The 15,866-nt window shown below is 47.8% G+C and overlaps 1 protein-coding gene across 4 annotated transcripts in view; it reads right to left on the reverse strand.

Moving 5' to 3' along the window:
- Nucleotides 1-15,866, reverse strand: part of POMGNT2 (protein O-linked mannose N-acetylglucosaminyltransferase 2 (beta 1,4-)) — a 44,682-nt gene that overhangs the window by 7,153 nt on the left and 21,663 nt on the right. Inside the window, exon 1 of one of the 4 annotated variants that reach the window (XM_083578051.1) lies at nt 8,743-9,026. The exons of 1 other annotated variant lie outside the window; for it this stretch is intronic. The gene's annotated coding sequence lies outside the window, so the exon portion shown is untranslated. Of the gene's footprint in view, nt 1-5,579; nt 5,618-8,331; nt 8,691-8,742; nt 9,027-15,866 lie in introns of those variants that run through there. 2 more of the 4 variants (XM_083578052.1, XM_083578054.1) reach the window with 2 other exon arrangements.

The following is a 15,866-nucleotide window of genomic DNA, read 5'->3' on the forward strand; positions in this document are numbered from 1 at the left end:
ACTGTATGCCAAAAGCCCATGTCACAGCATTTTGAAATAATGCTAGAGTCCTTTAGTGGCTGCTTTGTTTTGTTTTTTGTCAGGAATGGACTCGCGGCAGACCGATGGCAAGTGGAATGTGTAATGAAATGCGGTGCAGCAAAAATTAGTATACAGCGAGGCACATGGGGGCAAAATATATTCTGTACCGCAGCTTCTGATGAGGACTGAGCCGGCGGTGACTTAACAGAAAAGAGCTCTTGGGATCATATTGGATTGCTCCGGAAAATGTCAACCCAGCAGCTGTGAGAAAGGTGAATTCCATGTTTGGGATAACCAGGAAAGGGATCCAAAATAAAATGGCCACTCTCGTGATGCCTACGGTGAATAATTTTGTCTGTTTCTAAACCTGGGGAGGAGGTAAGTGACCATAAATTTCTAACAGCTCACATTTGCAGTCTGTGCAGCAAAGCATCTCCCATCTTTTAAAAGACACAGTCGCTCTGGAAGAAAGCACCAGGGATGATTTATTTATTAGATGGGCCATTAATGAGCTCGACTCACCATTTCTGGGACACACGGCGTTTCAAAGCGCAAACTTTTCCTCTGTACCTGCTTGCAAGTGGTAGTAAAGGTAAAGGTAAAGGGACCCCTGACCATTAGGTCCAGTCGTGACCGACTCTGGGGTTGCGGCGCTCATCTCGCTTTATTGGCTGAGGGATCTGGCATACAGCTTCCAGGTCATGTGGCCAGCATGACTAAGCCACTTCTGGCGAACCAGAGCAGCACACAGAAACGCTGGTTACCTTCCCGCCGGAGCAGTACCTATTTATCTACTTGCACTTTGACGTGCTTTTGAACTGCTAGGTGGGCAGGAGCAGGGACCAAGCAACGGGAGCTCACCCCGTCGCGGGGATTTGAACCACCGACCTTCTGATCGGCAAGCCCTAGGCTCTGTGGTTTAACCCACAGCGCCACCCGCATCCCACAAGTGGTAGTAAGGCTCTGACAATTGCTCATTCACTCAGGGACCCTTGTATCAAGAGGGGGCGTGATCAGGAAGCAAGGCAAGCTCCCAGGTTGCTACATAACTCCTATACTACCATATAAATATCCATTTATTATATTCCTTTCACCCTTCTCCCCAAAGGAGCCCAGGATGGCAAACACAAAAAAGTAACAAAACAATAAAGCTAAAATTCAAACATACTGTATTTAATTTTCTGAAAGCCATCAAGAACACGGCACGGGACAAAGTTGGCCGGGCTGCAGCAAATCTGCAAAATTGTCCCGTCTGTCTTGCTTGATGCCGTTAGGGGTGGACGAAGGCCATCACTTCTAATTCCACCCAGTATGCAGCGCTGTTTCTGTTCCACTGCAGCCAGTCTTCTGCCAATAGCTACCGTATTTTTCGCACCATAGGGCGCACCGGACCATAGGGGGCACCCAGTTTTTTGGGGGGGAAATAAAGGGGAAAAATTATTTTCCCCCCAGGCGCGGGGCTGGGGCGGGGGAAGCTCGAGCTTCCCCCGACCCCAGCCCCCAAACAGGCAGCTCTCTGCAAGCCGTGGGAGCGCTCCCACTGCTTGCGGAGAGGTCCGCGAAGCCTGGGCGCGCTGATCTCAGCGCGCGCAGGCTTCGGCTTGCTGGCAACTCTCCGCAAGCAGCAGGAGCGCTCCCGCTGTTTGCGGAGAGGTCCGCGAAGCCTGGGCACGCTGATCTCAGCGCGCGCAGGCTTCGGCTTGCTGGCAACTCTCCGCAAGCAGCGGGACCGCTCCCGCTGTTTGCGGAGAGGTCCGCGAAGCCTGGGCGCGCTGATCTCAGCGCGCGCAGGCTTCGGCTTGCTGGCAACTCTCCGCAAGCAGCGGGACCGCTCCCGCTGTTTGCGGAGAGGTCCGCGAAGCCTGGGCGCGCTGATCTCAGCGCGCGCAGGCTTCGGCATGCTGGCAACTCTCCGCAAGCAGCGGGACCGCTCCCGCTGTTTGCGGAGAGGTCCGCGAAGCCTGGGCGCGCTGATCTCAGCGCGCGCAGGCTTCGGCATGCTGGCAACTCTCCGCAAGCAGCGGGACCGCTCCCGCTGTTTGCGGAGAGGTCCGCGAAGCCTGGGCGCGCTGATCTCAGCGCGCGCTGGCTTCGGCATGCTGGCAACTCTCCGCAAGCAGCAGGAGCGCTCCCGCTGTTTGCGGAGAGGTCCGCGAAGCCTGGACGCGCTGAGTTCAGCGCGCGCAGGCTTCGGCATGCAGGCAAGTCTCCGCAAGCAGCGGGAGCCCAGCGCTGGGCTCCCGCTGCTTGCAGAGAGGTGTGCGAAGCCTGGAGAGCGTGAGGGGTCGGTGCGCACCGACCTCTCTCACTCTCCAGGCTTCAGCGAAAGCCTGCATTCGCACCATAGGACGCACACACATTTCCCCTTCATTTTTGGAGGGGAAAAAGTGCGTCCTATGGTGCGAAAAATACGGTATGTTATTTGCCTTGCTGTCTGCTGTTGCCATGAGATTACTCCAGTTCATTCACTTCAACGCAAAGAGAGCACAATACAGATGCGCAAGGAAGCAGAATTGATGGCGCTTGTTGGACTGAAAGCAACAGTGGCAGCAAATAGCAATCTTGAGCATCGATTGACTTCCATTCGAGACATGGGATGACTAAGCAAAACCAACAGCCAGCAACTTCATCTCCTGTTTTTGTCAGACTTCTCCGACATCCTCGGATGTCCTAGATGCGGCGTGGGAATCATATGGCCAAAAAGGACGTTGACCTACAGTGGTACCTCGGGTTAATACTTAATTCGCTCCGGAGGTCCATACTTAACCTGAAACAGTTCTTAACCTGAAGCACCACTTTAGCTAATGGGGCCTCCCGCTGCTGCTGTGCCGCCGGAGCACGATTTCAGTTCTCATCCTGAAGCAAAGTTCTTAACCTGAAGCACGATTTCTGGGTTAACGGCATATGTAACCTGAAGCGTATGTAACCCGAGGTACCACTGTATTGCAAACTGCAAGTCTTAAGGCACTTCAAGTATCCGTTACATCGTATCCCTTACAACTCACCAGGAATGCCATGTATTTTTCATAACTGACTGACTGATGCTGTATTTCAAACCAGAGATGTTAGGTGTTTTGGGTTGTTTTCACGCCAACAGAAGCAAATCCACATTAGGTACCAAGACATCCTTTGAAGTAACTGCATTTAGTATCTGCATTCAGGGCAGAGCTGCAGTGCTGTGGATATATGCGAAGTTGAATCCACATTTGGGCTGCTCCTTCACATATCAGATAGTCACAACTTTAAGTCTCTGGTTAGCATGTTGTGCTAAGCTTTGGCTCAGTGTGTTGTCCAAAGCCAGGTTTGTAGCTTAGCTCTCCTAGACAAACCACAAGCCGTAACCCATAGGGCAGACCTTGGTCACAGCTCGTAGTTCGTCTGGGAAGAGCGAAACCACGGGCCCAGGTTCAGAGGAAACACTAAGGCAAACCATGGTTTTGATCACCACAGAAGCAGAAAGAACGGGGAGGAGCCACATGGCTGCACATTCTCTCCTAAACTATGGCTTGGCTTGGCATGGCATAAATGCAACTTCAATGGGGAGTGGGTGCAATGTATTGTACATTAATTGGAGAAACACAAACACCTGCTCAATTCTCCCACTGAAGACAGAAAAAGAAAAAACTCAGATGTGCTAATGTTCTTCTAAGCAGAATATAGGGTGTGATGATTATGGGTTACTCAAACAGCGCTATGCTGTCAGATTTTGAACATCCGTTTCAAAAGCAAAGATAGATGTGCCCGGCCAAAAAAGTAACTCCCTATTTTTATTAATAACGCATAGCCCTCGGGACCGCAATGTGAACTTCAATATTCAACGCTGTAGAACTACTATGCATTTTTGCCCGGGTTAAGACGAGATCAGCTGTCACCAACAATCTACTTCCCCGGTGAAATATTATGCAACAGAGAGAGAGAGAGAGCGCACACAATGGGAAAGATGCTTGTAAGAATCTTTTGAAAGGGAGAGGCAAAATATTTGCAAGGCATGATGAGATTATGAACATTAACAGAACAGAGAACGAGAGCACTCCGGGAGACTGGTTTGGGAAAAGTCTCAAAGGCTAAACAGAGAGGTCTGTATTTGGTCTCTGGGCCTGAGGTTCCTCACCCCTACAGCAGAGGATGGAAGGGGAGAGAGAAGAGAACTTGGAGATTCTGCAATCTCGTGCTTCCATGCCACAACCCAAAACAAAAATTTGGCACGAGAAGGTTGGTCTTCTTCATTCTGCCTGCATAACGGAAAGCTCTCGACTGAAACCGTTCAGCAGTATCCGAAACTGGCACTCTATCCCCAAATACGCCAAAGAAAATGCCAATCACACAAGCAACCATTTTGACCAGGTCAACTGCTCAGACATCTCTCATGGTGGCCTGGTTTGCATGACACACTAAGTCAAACCATGGTTTAACGTGAATGTGCAGGCAGGCAGGCAGGCTCCAGGAGATCCCTTTGCTCCTCCTTGGTTGTTCTACTGCCACACCATGGTAAGCTAAACCATAAAGCCAGGTTTAGATGACTTGCTAAGACAAACCATGGCTTAGCTCAGCAGCAGAATGATTTCAGGAGGAGCAAAGCAGCCACAATCTTCTCTCCAGGAGCTCATGTGTTCACACTAAGCTATGATTTGGCTTCAAACAACATGGAAACCATGTTTCCAGGCAACATCTGTGGTTCCCAAACTTTTGCCCACACGTACCACTGGCAGACCACTTCATGGTTTCTCTGCCTGCTATAGCAATTGTACTCGATGCTGTCTTATAATTTCTACTGCTTCTTTTCTTCCTTATATTGCTTTTTCTCGTAGCACAATTTGAATTCCATAGAATGGAAAAATGCCAGATCAAATAATAAAATAAAATGTAAAAATGAAAACAAAAATAAAAAATACAATTAAAAACAAGTCTGATATTCAACGTGCTTTGTCTGCTGTTCACAACCATTGCACTGACTGTTCTTCACAGGCACACGACTCAAATGATGCACAGGGATCAGTGGTGGTCTGGACCACAGTTTGGGAACCGCTGATAACCTTAAAAGAATCTGGCAGAAGCCCCAGTTCTAACAGATCCCTCTAAAACGACAGCTTTTGCTTCCAAGCTTATACCTACAGAAAACAGCTCTTCGCAAGCTTTCGGAGACACACGTTATGGAAAACTAGAAGTCAAATTTTATCAGTCGGACCATCTTCTTAACTCAGTGTTGTCTATAATGATGGGCAGTTGCACTGTGGGGTTTCAGACAAGGGTCTTTCTGAACCTCACCTGAAGATGTCCTGGACTGGATCTGCCATCTTTTGCATGCAGAGGACGTGCTATACCAGTGTTTTCTAAACTTTGGTCTCCAGGTGTTGTTGGACTACAACTCCCATCATCCCTAGCTAGAAGGATCAGTGGTCAGGGATGATGGGAACTGTAGTCCAAAAACAGCAGGAGACCCTAGTTTGGAAACACAGCACTGTACTGATTGAGATACAACTCTTCCTAAACAGCTAAAGTAATACAGGATAATAAATAAACTTCACAGCAACATTATGAAATATTTTCTTATCTCTCACCAGCTTTTTGCTCCCTTTATTGTTCATGGATTTCTGACCTTGGATAGTGAAGAGAGATCAATAAAATCAATGTTAACATCTGTTGTTTAGGCTACTGCATATGATAGTTAATTCTTTTTTTAAAGCAGTTATTTGTATTGGGGATATTTCCCGCCCCCAGTTGAGTACTTTACAGTGCATCTGTACGCATGTTTACCCAGAAATAAGTCCCGTGGATTTCAGAGGGGCTTACTCTCGGGTAAGTGAGATGGAAGGCTTGTGAGGGATAACTAGGCAGAGGGAGGTCTGTAAAATATAGAGGAGAAATCCATTAGCCATCAGATAACTTACTGTACCCAGATACCCCCACAATTAATTAGAAAAGGTGAGTGAGCACTCTGCCTCTCTGTCCTGGTCATGAGACACACAAAAACAAGACTGGAAGCCTGCCCTTAATCACATCTCACAATGTCGTCCAAGGTTGTGTCGTACGCTTTGAAAAGAATAGCTTTAGAGTACAACAGCTCTGGCGTAACTTACTTCTGAACAAGCGCTTGGAAACAAATGTGAATCTCTGGGCCCTTGAAGACTGGTGTTTTACTGGTGGGTAGGGCTGGTTTTCAACTTTGTGATATATCACCAGCTAAACACCGCAATGGGATGCGGGTGGTGCTGTGGGTTAAACTACAGAGCCTAGGACTTGCTTATCAGAAGGTCGGCGGTTCGAATCCCCACCACAGGGTGAGCTCCCATTGTTCGGTCCCTGCTCCTGCCCACCTAGCAGTTTGAAAGCACGTCAAAGTGCAAGTAGATAAATAGGTACCGCTACAGCGGGAAGGTAAACAGCGTTTCCATGCACTGCTCTGGTTCGCCAGAGGCGGCTTAGTCATGCTGGCCACATGACCCGGAAGCTGTATGCCGGCTCCCTCGGCCAATAAAGCGAGATGAGTGCCGCAACCCCAGAGTTGGTCACAACTGGACCTAATGGTCAGGGGTCCCTTTACCTTTACCTTAAACACCACAATATACTGATATATCACAATGTCTGAAATAAGGATGGAGCTATGTAGAGAGAGGCCTTGGCCGGCTTCACAGTCCACCCCCCTCTATTGTGATTTTTTTTGCATAACACACACACACACACACACACACACACACACACACACACACACCATGATTCGCAACACAATGCCAGGTCAAAAATTATGAAGCAAACATTGTGATATGGACTTCAAACCAGTTTTGGGCGGTATATCGATCAAAACACAGAGCGAGCTTTCAGAGCATCATAGGCTGCTGGGATGTTGCATGACAAAGACATTAAGGGCGCTGTCCTATGTACACTTAACGCAGCAGGACTTACTTCTGCGTAGACGCATAGAAGGGTGTGCTTTAAGTTAGGAAGACCCATGCACCTTATAAGTCTATCTGAGTTGTATAGAGATGCACCACAATTATGAACATAGGAAACCCACGATCAGGCATATGGACACAAATACTACACCCAAACACAGACGCATGCCCATCTTTGTCAGTCTATGAGCTTTGGACGTTCAGAGGGTGCAATGGGTTGGGTTTTTTTAGAAGAGGAAAACCCAAGAAGCAGCGCTCCCTAATGGCTAGCTATAGGGCATATAACTCTTAAGTAGATATTTGGTATAGTTGAACTCCTATTTGCTCCTTGTGTCCTCCACTTGTAAAATACTACAACAGGGGTCAGCAAACATTTTCAGCAGGGGGCCAGTCCACTGTTCCTCAGACCTTGTGGGGGGCTGGACTATATTTTGAAAAAAAATAATGAATGAATTCCTATGACCCACAAATAACCCAGAGATGCATTTTAAATAAAACGGCACGTTCTACTCATGTAAAAACACACTGATTTCCGGACCACCCACGGGCTGGATTTAGAAGGCGATTGGGCCAGATCCGGTCCCCAGGTCTTAGTTTGCCTACACATGTACTACAATATAGGTAGTTTTTAAGACCCTATTCCCCTGACCCTGAAAGGACAGGAGGTTACTCTCAAGTCAAAGTTCAGATCCGACGTAGGGAAGGAACCCCGCAGGGGATCATATTCCTTCCCCGGTTCAGAAGCAGCACTGGGCTACTGACATTTCCTAAATGTCATAAAACACTGTCCATCGGCAGCATTAAGATAAATTCAACAGGGTAAATAAGTTTTGATGAGTGTAATAACAGAATATCGAATGGTTTGGTTTGTGTAAAATAGGCAGGGATATACGGTATGCCAAATGAACCATGAAAAGAGAAGAAGGGAAGTCATTGATAGTTTAGGGATGTTTAGATGAGTATTCAAAATTGTGAAACAGAAAATTGTATACAAATTATAAAAAAGATTAAATAAAATCTGTCTATCTACCTACCCAGTGCTTTTTTTTCTTAAAAAGTGTTTAGGGGGGTACTCTCATTTTCCTACTCATATTGAAATATGAGGCCAAACTTAGATTCACAAAATGTTTAGGGGTATGCGTACCCCTACGTGCCCCCAGAAAAAAGCATTCTTATCTTTCTATCTATCTATACAGTGGTTCCCCCCCTTAAAAACGTTCAGGGGTACTCTCATTTTCACTCCAGAAAATTACCATTTTATAGTTCAAATTGGGAAAAATAAATACAGTAAATGGACAAAAGTACAAAGATTCACAAAATGATTAGGGGGTATGTGTACCCCTTCGTCCCCCCAGAAAAAGCACTGTCTGTCTATCTATCTATCCATCCATCTATCATTCACCAGCCATCTAAAACTTACCCCGATCCCGCACTTGGCCTGATCAATTGGGCATATCTCCGCTTCCTGTGCGTAAAACCGCGTTCTCTTTAAGAGCCTACGCCGGAGCATCTCTCTAGCACCAAAATCTCACGCACACGAACACACACAAGCAGGCGAGATAAATGAATAAATCGGAATATTCTGCCCTCGAATCAGGATCTTGCAGTCAGAACGCCATCGAAGCGACGGAGGGTGTCTAACAGGAGCGGGGGAGGATTTCTCTGCGCGTTCTATGGAACGTCCAGAGATGATCAACGTTCCATTCTGGAACTCCGGCGCGCGGGTTTGGGCATTGATCATGCAAACCATCCATTTGCAGCCTCTGCCACCCCCCCACCCCCTCCCAAAATGCCCTGCAGCCCCCTCTACCGGCCAGGTGCCAAACCTCACCCCCTGCCGACGCTGCTTTTCCTTCCTAGGACACTGCAGCAGTTCTTGCGGCGGCTCCTCCTCCTCCTCCTCTGTCTCCCGATTCGGGAGCGCGATGCCGGCTGAGCAATCCGCCTTGGCACCGAATTAGGCCCCCCGGCGCCGAGCAGGAGCGACGGGACGGTTCGCGCGAAGGAGGGAGGAGCGGAAACTTGGGAAGAGGAGAGAAAGAAGGAGGGAAGGGAGGAAGGAAGGAGGGAGGGAGGGAAGGGAGGAGAGCAGGATCCTCTAGCCCCGCCCCTTTCGGTGATGGACAGGCCGCTCCTCCCTTGACCATCGCTGGGAGGAGGTGACCTGGGGAGGCGGGTCGGGGGCTGCCCTTTTTTCCCTTTAATGGTGGGAAGCTGGGGGTGGAGAGAGGTATTTCTGCCACAGGCCGGACGGGAGGGAGGAAGCTGGGAAAAGGCTGGATCATTAAAGCCGGTCGGCTTCTTCTAAGGAAGGGGGTGCGGGGGGGAGGGGGAGGGATCTGTTTGAAAGAGGGAATCCTGTCGAGCGCGTGCAGAAGGCAGAGAGTGGGTCAAACATTGCATGGGGTCCACACGTCTCTTTCTTCCCGGAGTAATGCATGACGCGAGCGGACTTGAGCCATTGCGCCTGGTTTCAGTCGCAGGTTCCTAATCTCAGGGTCGTGGATTCGAGTTCCGCGTTGGGCAAAATAATAATAATAATAATAATTCCTGCACTGTTGGACTGGATGACCCTTGGGGTCCCTTCCAACTCTACAATTCTAGGACTTTATGAAACCCCCACTGTTACGGAAAAATCTAGGTGTGAGGCTGCTCAGACACGCAGCTGGTCGGGCAGAGCCCGCGGGTCCCTGCGGAATAAAGGAAGGAGTTCAGCCACCAACCGGAGCAAATAGCTGTAGACCAAAGGTTATTGCGCAACAGGTTCAGAGAGGAATTTTGAACCCCGAGGATGGGGTGACAAGAACTTTTAAAACTTTCCCACCATACCCCAGAATACAGTTCGTACAGTATCATTGCTACATCATTGACATGTCACCAAAGGGGAGGGGTAGACAGGGGTTACACTAGTTTCACTCTGTCCTGACATTCAGATTTCACCTGGCGAATCTTGTGGGTCAACGTCAGCCTCATAGCAAGGAGGACTTTTGCACATCATCAATAAATCGAAGAAAGCTCCACCTGCTGCCCTATAACGGTATAAGAATAACAATCAGAGGGGGCTTGCGTTGTCGTCTCGTATTAGCTGGTGTTTGTCTGCATAATGAGATCGTCCCAAGGTGATAGATTGTTAAGCATCCTTCCAGCAAATTAATGTCAGGCTTTAACTGCTGAAGTCTTTGGCCCTGATCAGTTGATGCGCATCTGGGGAAAACTAAGTTTTTAATAGCTGTGCATTCCTCCCCCCACCCACCCAACTGCACATCACAGGTGCTTTGATAGAATATATTCATGTCGGGATCTAGGCTGCTAAACAGAATAAGGCTGGAAGCCCCCCAAGTGAAATTGCCCTCCTGCATTGACAAGCTATTGCTGGGTAGATTTTGGGGAAAGGTCTGATAATTAGCAAAGCCCATTACAGTGGTACCTCGGGTTACAGACGTTTCAGGTTACAGACTCTGCTAACCCAGAAATAGTACCTGGGGTTAAGAACTTTGCTTCAGGATGAGAACAGAAATTGCGCGGCGGCAGCAGGAGGCCCCATTAGCTAAAGTGGTACCTCAGGTTAAGAACAGTTTCAGGTTAAGAAGGGACCTCCAGAACGAATTAAGTTCTAAACCTGAGATACCACTGTATTCTAAACATTTCCCGCGGGAGGGGGCGATGTCTCTATGTTAGCACGTTGCATCAAAACCCCACCATCTTCCGTGTTAGTCTTTGAAGTGCAACAAGACATTTTTTCTCCCCCTCCTGCAATTTTTCTAAGAAATGATCAAACAGCTCTAGGTTTCATCAGACAATCGCTTTTAATGATTTCTCACGAGCAATAAACTGACAGCAGTCCTTCACTGTTACATAACCCTAGAGAAATAGAGGGGGGGGCGTGTATATCCGTGTTCTTTTGCCGAAGAATTGATGCTTTTGAATTATGGTGCTGGAGGAGACTCTTGAGAGTCCCATGGACTGCAAGAAGATCAAACCTATCCATTCTGAAGGAAATCAGCCCTGAGTGCTCACTGGAAGGACAGATCCTGAAGCTGAGGCTCCAGTACTTTGGCCACCTCATGAGAAGACTCCCTGAGAAAGACCCTGATGTTGGACACAAGGAGAAGGGGACAACAGAGGATGAGATGGTTGGACAGTGTTCTCGAAGCTACCAGCATGAGTTTGACCAAACTGCGGGAGGCAGTGGAAGACAGAAGTGCCTGGCGTGCTCTGGTCCATGGAGTCACGAAGAGTTGGACACGACTAAATGACCAAACAAGAACAACAATATCCGTGTTGCCTCCCACCCCTACCCCCCAGGTTGGCACTGACAAGGTACCTAGGCCAGAGACAAGGAATGTGTGGCCCTTAGACTCCAGATCCTTTCATTGGCCAGCATGTCCTATGGTCAGAGATGATGGGGATTACTGTCCAACAACATGTTGCAGCATTTTGAAATTCAGATCTTACAAGTGAACGCTACGTCACTTTTGAAACAACAGCACTCTTCAAATATCTCAAGGGCTGTCGCATGGAAGATGGAGCAAGCTTGTTTTCTCCTGCAGCGCTCTTCTCACTTTCAGGCCGAGGGAGCCGGCGTTTGTCCACAGACAGCTTTCTGGGTCATGGGGCCAGCAGGACTAAACAGCTTCTGGCGCAACAGAACACTGTTTACCTTACTGCCACAGTGGTACCTATTTATCTACTTGCACTGGTGTGCTTTCAAAATGCTAGGCTGGCAGGAGCTGGTACAGAGCAATGGGAGCTCACCCCATCTTGGGGTTTCAAACTGCCCACCTTCCGATCGGCAAGCCCTAGGGGATCAGTGGTTTAGACCACAGCATCACCCACGTCCCTGGCAGTAAGATCCCTCAGGAGTCGGGAGGTGGTAGATTCCTTCCTCAGTGGTTTTTAAGCCAGAGGTAGGATAGCCATCTGCTATGGATGCTTTACTTGAGATTCCTTCATTTCACAGGGTTGGACTAGATGACCCTTGGGTCCCTTCCAACTCTAAGATTCTATTATTCTGTGATCTGAAGGGTCTTTGATTCTGGTCTTGTCCTATCCCATGGCTGGGCTTCCTGGCAGCTGTAAAACTCGGTTTTACTCTCTTTTGCTACATCCTTTCTCCCAGCAGGATGACTATTTATTCTTGCCTATCCCACTTAACAAGGGATGCGGGTGGTGCTGTGAGTTAAACCACAGAGCCTAGAACTTGCCAATCAGAAGGTCGGCGGTTCGAATCCCCGCGACGGGGTGAGCTCCCGTTGCTCGGTCCCAGCTCCTGTCAACCTAGCAGTTTGAAAGCACGCCAGTGCAAGTAGATAAATAGGTACCGCTCCGGCAGGAAGGTAAACGGCGTTTCCATGCGCTGCTCTGGTTTGCCAGAAGCGGCTTAGTCATGCTGGCCACATGACCCGGAAGCTGTACGCCGGATCCCTCGGCCAATAAAGCGAGATGAGCACCGCAACCCCAGAGTCGGTCACGACTGGACCTAACGGTCAGGGGTCCCTTTACTTCTACCTTTATCTCACTTAACAGGATCAAGTTCTTAGATTTCCCAGGAGTGTGTTTGGGGTTGTTGAGCTCCAATATCCTTTTTTTTTTTTTTTTGGCCCCATGGCTGAGTGATTTTTTAAAAATCTTATTTTATTTGTTTTTACAAATTATTACAGTGGTACCTTGGATTAAGAACTTACCGTAATTTGTTCTGGAGGTCCGTTCCTAATGTGAAACTGTTCTTAACCTGAGGTACCACTTTAGCTAATGGGGCCTCCCTCTGCCGCCGCTCAATTTCTGTTCTCATCCTGAAGCAAAGTTCTTAACCCAAGGTACTATTTCTGGGTTAGCGGAGTCTGTAACCTGAAGCGTCCGTAACCCGAGGTACCACGGTATTTCCATTCGAAACTAAAAATAAAAACAAATCTACGAAGATTCACCTCCACCCCTCCATGGGTTCCGTTGCTAATCCCTTTCCCATGAAGTTTCTCCAATTTTTCTTTCCTCAAAGTATCCATAGTTCTTGTTACATAACAAGTGTTATTGCAAACCTGCTAATGAGTTCAATTGTTTACAGTGGTCTCCCAAATACACTATAATTTCCCCCCATTCTTTATTAAAACTTTGATCTCCCTGGTTTCTGATTTTCCGGGTCATTTTCCCCGTCTCTGCAAACTCCATCAGTTGGTCTACCATTCATCTCTGGTAGGGTCTTTGTCGTCCTTCCATCTCTGGGCTAGAAGCATCCTTGCTGCTGTCGTTGAGCTCCAGTATTCAATGGGACACTTACGGTGAATGGTGTGCAGAGTCAGCCATCCCTATTGTGGGCTAATTTCAGGACCATCTAAAGGGGCAGCTGAGGCAGAGGCCCAAGGAGAAGCTGGAGGAGTTCGAGTAAGGCCCTCACATCGAGCTCATTTTGCCAAAGGGACAGATGGCAGTAGTCGCAAAAAAAGCCAAACAAAGCCACATAACCATCATCACTTGAGCACTTCCAGATCTGGGAGCAATGACAATGAATAATCTCCTCTTGTTGACATTAATTCCCCCTTAGCCAGACCAGAGATGATGGATTTGAATATGCACACGATGCTAATGTGGCCTCATTGTCAGATTATTCCCCATCTCCTCCTTACAGCACAGTCTGTAATTGACACAAACACTGCTGATAATTTATGTAGTGACCAGATTTTCACACTTTCCTGATTCCGCACAGTTGCTCATGTTTCAAAAGCCACTCTAGCAAGCTAGCTACTCTGCTTAGCTCATCTGTTACTATCTATCGCAGGATTATGAGCATCTTAGGAGCAGTCTGTTAGTCTCTTCAGCGCCTTCCTAGATGATTGACATTAGCAACAACCTCCTTTTCCTTTTTTTTGCCCTTTGTTACGAAAAAACAATTGATTAAATAAAATTTAATGCAGCCTCCCGTGAAAAAGAATGAATAAACATAGCATTGAAATCATTGCATCGTTTTGCATGATCTTAAGACATGAACAGTCAATGTAAGGCTCTCCACAGATATGTTTGCAAAATTGGTGGGAGAAATTTGCTACCTACCTACATCCCTTGCATATTAAAAAAACAGGTTTCATCAAAGGTGTCTCTCCTTATAACACCTTCTGCGAGTCTTCAAAGCCCAGGTAAAGGTAAAGGTAAAGGGACCCCTGACCATTAGGTCCAGTCGTGACAGACTCTGGGGTTGCGGTGCTCATCTTGCTTTAGTGGCCGAGGGAGCCGGCGTACAGCTTCCGGGTCATGTGGCCAGCATGACTAAGCTGCTTCTGGCGAACCAGAGCAGTGCATGGAAACGCCGTTTACCTTCCCGCTGGAGTGGTACCTATTTATCTACTTGCACTTTGACGTGCTTTCGAACTGCTAAGTTGGCAGGATTTGAGACCGAGCAATGGGAGCTCACCCCGTCGCAGGGATTTGAACCACCGACCTTCTGATCAGCAAGTCCTAGTCTCTGTGGTTTAACCCACAGTGCCACCCGCGTCCCTAAAGCCCAGTTAGTTGCTCTGAAATAGCCACATCCCAGATATTGTTGAACCATGTCTCAAGGGGTAGATCAGCCTGGGATTTCCAAATTCCTTATTGTTTTGTGTTACAGAATTATCCTTTTCTTTTCTTTTTTAAAGGTGGCATTACATCAGTACACATCTCTATCTGCTCAGGACATGGGTAGGCAAACTAAGGCCCAGGGACCAGATCCAGCCCAATCACCTTCTAAATTCAGCCCGCGGACAGTCCGGGAATCAGCGTGTTTTTACATGAGTAGAATGTGTGCTTTTATTTAAACTGCATCTCTGGGTTATTTGTGGGGCACAGGAATTTTTTCATTCCCCCCCTCCAAAATATAGTCCCCCCCCACAAGGTCTGCGGGACAGTGGACCGGCCCCCTGCTGAAAAGTTTGCTGACCCCTGGCTCAGGAGATGTATACTGTGATCTTTGTGATCTTTTCTGTGAACCGCCTGAGACCTCTGGGTATAGGGTGGTATATAAATTCAATAAATAAAATAAAATAAAATTTTGTTGTTGTTTAGTCGTTTAGTCGTGTCCGACTCTTCGTGACCCCGTGGACCAGAGCACGCCAGGCACTCCTGTCTTCCACTGCCTCCTTCAGTTTGGTCAGACTCATGTTTGTAGCTTCAAAAACACTGTCCAACCATCTCGTCCTCTGTCGTCCCCTTCTCCTTGTGCCCTCAATCTTTCCCCAAATCAGGGTCTTTTCCAGGGAGTCTTCTCTTCTCATGAGGTGGCCAAAGTATTATAGCCTCAGCTTCACGATCTGTCCTTCCAATGAGCACTTAGGGCTAATTTCCTTAAGAATGGATGTGTTTGATCTTCTTGCAGTCCATGGGACTCTCAAGAGTCTCCTCAAGCACTATAATTCAAAAGCATCAATTCTTTGGCGATCAGCCTTCTTTATGGTCCAGCTTTCACTTCCATACATCACTACTGGGAACACCATGGCTTTCACTATACAGACCTTTGTTGGCAAGGTGATGTCTCTGCTTTTTAAGATGCTGTCTAGGTTTCCCATCGCCTTTCTCCCAAGGAGCAGGCATCTTTTAATTTCGTGGCTGCTGTCACCATCTGCAGTGATCATGGAGCCCAAGAAGGTAAAATCTCTCACTGCCTCCATTTCTTCCCCTTCTATTTGCCAGGAGGTGATGGGTCCAGTGGCCATGATCTTCGTTTTTTTTGATGTTGAGCTTCAGACCATATTTTGCACTCTCCTCTTTCACCCTCATTAAAAGGTTCTTTAATTCCTCCTCACTTTCTGCCATCAAGGTTGTGTCATCTGCATATCTGAGGTTGTTGATATTTCTTCCGGCGATCTTAATTCCGGCTTGGGATTCATCCAGCCCAGCCTTTCGCATGATGAATTCTGCATATAAGTTAAATAAGCAGGGAGACAATATACAGCCTTGCCGTACTCCTTTCCCAATTTTGAACCAATCAGT

Source organism: Podarcis filfolensis, assembly GCF_964270895.1.
Source record: "Podarcis filfolensis genome assembly, chromosome: 12".
Classification (NCBI taxonomy): domain Eukaryota; kingdom Metazoa; phylum Chordata; class Lepidosauria; order Squamata; family Lacertidae; genus Podarcis; species Podarcis filfolensis.